General features: G+C 37.9%; 1 protein-coding gene across 9 annotated transcripts in view; it reads left to right on the forward strand.

The window, feature by feature from the left end:
• LOC308176580 (uncharacterized protein) overlaps window positions 1-3,249 on the forward strand; it is a 378,041-nt gene that overhangs the window by 117,324 nt on the left and 257,468 nt on the right. The gene's annotated exons all lie outside the window — the stretch shown is intronic.

The following is a 3,249-nucleotide window of genomic DNA, read 5'->3' on the forward strand; positions in this document are numbered from 1 at the left end:
ATCCTGGAAATAAAGAAGAATATAGTGCTTTGAAATTTAAATATATTAAATGAAAATAAAATACCATTGGTAAGTTACATTCATGGATTATGTTTACTGAGTTTACCAGTAAGAACTAGAATGATTTGGCCAGCTTCAGAGGTGGGTCAAAAATGCATTTTACAGTTCTGGTAGATTAACTGTGGTGGTTTAAAAGACTGTCACTCCAGTTGTCTAACAAATCCCTCTTCAGGTATCCATGAATGAGCAGCGCATGTTTAAAGTAACACCCCGGGAAATAAGCTGCGGCATCTCAAGCATAACTTACATCCTATTTGGCTGACATTAACCTCTGGCATGAAGGATGAGGTAGAGACCCAGAAACAGGAGTGGTTTAGACTGCTGCTCCCAAATCTACTACAGCTCGACTCACAAAGCTCCTTCATCTTCTTCTGACCTCAGCAATGTATGTAGGCTCAGGTAGGATAAGGTCTTTAGTTGATCAGACTCAGATTGGAGAGATGTGATAGATATGTCAACAGACAAGAAATTGGGGGATGATATGTGCAGTAAACCTCAGAATCTAGCGATGTCACTGGACCTTTTTCAAATGACACTAGTGATTTTTTAACCTGATATTGTGAATATGTATTTTTATTCATGATAAAATGCTCCAGAAAGGAAGTAGAGCTTTGTGCAAAGCCAGCTGTTTATATTTGAAAGTGAGGTTGTAATTACCCATCCTTATTCATACTGTAAAAAGTGGTTAGCACTTTATCAAGACAAATATTTGAGCTTATCACCCTATGAAAATACTCCTTTTATCAGCATAAACTGGGTGGAAAATATCTTGCTAAGAAAAAAGAAAAATTCTTTCCAGGGATTGGTGATACTGTGAATTGTCGTGCTTGGGGTAATACTTCTGTGAACTGACAGATAAGCTTAGAAAACTCGAAGTTCAGAATAAATAAAAAATTGATGGTATTAATGTGAAAACCTCTTTTGTGTGTTGTTAGAACTAGGCCAGATTCTTATATCTTTGGTTTTGCAGTACTATCAGCTTCCACACTTCTGTCATAAGTGCTAAAATACTAATGTTTGTAGAAGTTCAATCCTTTAAATAAAAATCTTAGCTTTTACTTCAGAAAACAGATTTATGTCTGGATAAAGAAGCTTTAAATATGAGCAGTGTTTATACAAAAAATAATCAAGAAAGTATAATTGAGTATTTCCGCTTGAAGAAGTATTCCCTCTTAAAGCAGAAACATGCCACAAAACCAGACGAGTCTTCTATCTCTTTGGTAGTTCACTAATTTGTATCAGAATCTTATCATCAGGAGAACAAGAGAGGCGAGGCCAAAGAGAGACACCGCAGACATTTCTAATTTCATCTCATGATTTTGGGGGTTTGGTTTGTGATTCTAATAGCACGTGGCAATGCTGTATTTACCTGACTGGTTATGTTGTCCTCCAAGTAATTACATACGTAAATTTTCTCAGGGGACCACATTAAATGTTGCACCACAGATTATTTCTACAATAGCCAGAATATCTCCTCATGCAGAAACTCTTTTCTTAGAATAATATCCCATTACTCTTTTTGCCCTAGACTGCTTTTGAAATAGTCAGGCGTTTCTGGTGCCTAAACATTTTTGTCACTGCTTGTTTTCTATGTGGTACAACACGTCTGGAACACGTTTATCTTCCGATAGTCCATTATCAATTTTAAATCTGAATGGCACGTGCACGGCAATTTATCCCTGCCTATGGAAATGGACTGCCAAGAAGGGTTATAAAGAATTGCACTGTCTTCCAGGGTAAAAAGCTGGTCTACTATTTAAGTGAAATTATTTGATTAGCTCAGGAAACTAATAGTTCATAAATAATTGAACTCTAAACTCAACCCTTCAATTGGATAAGATTCAGCATCATGAGAGATCTTATATGCTTTGGTTTTGTTGCTGAGGGCTCGGAAATATACTGTGCAGATATCAAAAAGCTGTCAAGCAAGATTTCTAACAGGCTGAGTGCACTGAGAAAAGAGTTAGTTAAAGTCTAAGCATGAGTGATAGTGTTTGCATAGTAAAGCAGCGATTATAGCACTGCTGGACTGTAAGGATATGACTAATGTTATACTGAGCTAGTAATGCTTATGAAGCTTGAAAAAATGTACAACACAAATTATTTTTCTCTCCTGAAAATGACACTTGAAATCTACTGAGACAAACTGAATTGGTTCCCACACGAAGCCCTGCAGGAAAAAAGTGTGTGCCAAAGACAGACAAGAGGGAAGTATAGTTGTTTGCAGACATATTGCTACCAGTCACGTTGGCTTTCAGGACATGCTGAAGCTGTGTGCACAGTCAGCTGCTGAAGGTCCTGCTTGTGAGGTCTTCAGGGCACCCATTTGGCATTTCTGAGCTGAATGAAGAGGTTTCTTAGCATTTGCTGTCTCTACTCAACCCCTGAACACAGCTGTGCTTATAAAATGGTGGCTAGCTGCTGCAAAACTATTGTGCCTAAATGAAAAAATCTGGACAATTTATGAGAGTAACTCGTAATGAAGATGAGTGAAACCTGAGGTTCTTGCACCGTTGTGTTATCTCTGAGCTGGGGCAGAGGCTGGGCAGTGTGCTCTTTGGGCTAGTCTTGGCACAGCTACCTGTCGAGGGAAAGGGATGTTTTGAGAAGAATATGAGTAGGTTATAATCTCAGTAGAAATTAGGCAGTAATTTTTAGGTGAGAATTAGGCATTGAAGGTGACTTCCCAGTGAGCCTTCTCTTGAGGAAAAGAGTTTTTCCTCTCTGTGTTATTTGTGATTGCTAAGAGTAGTGAAAAGTAAATTAAAAAAGAGAAGTTTTAAAATAATAACAATGCTTCAAAAAAACTACGTTTGCATTGCTTTCTTCATCAAGAAATTTGAGAAGGCAGGTGAAAAGTTAACTAAAAATACAAAATAAAGGGTCATTTATTGTCAGCTAATATTTTGGTATCTGATCATTTGCTGTGCAGTGTTACAGAAAAGTGCCTGGTTGCTTTACATTTCTTTCTCCACCCGTCCTGATTCTCAGGTGCTGTTTAGGTAATTGGAGTAATTACTGAGCACCTGCAATAAATACTCTTGTCATTGGGTAGGTATAGAGGAAGATGGGTAGTTTATGTGGCTGATATGCTGGAAAGGAGAAAGTAGGGAACTGGAAGCCTATACTGACAGCGGAACACGGCTTCTCAATGATGTATTTGAGGTAATGTTGTTTCCCTAAAGATGA

This window comes from Anser brachyrhynchus (assembly GCF_964034855.1).
Source record: "Anser brachyrhynchus genome assembly, chromosome: 12".
NCBI classification, from domain to species: Eukaryota; Metazoa; Chordata; class Aves; order Anseriformes; family Anatidae; genus Anser; species Anser brachyrhynchus.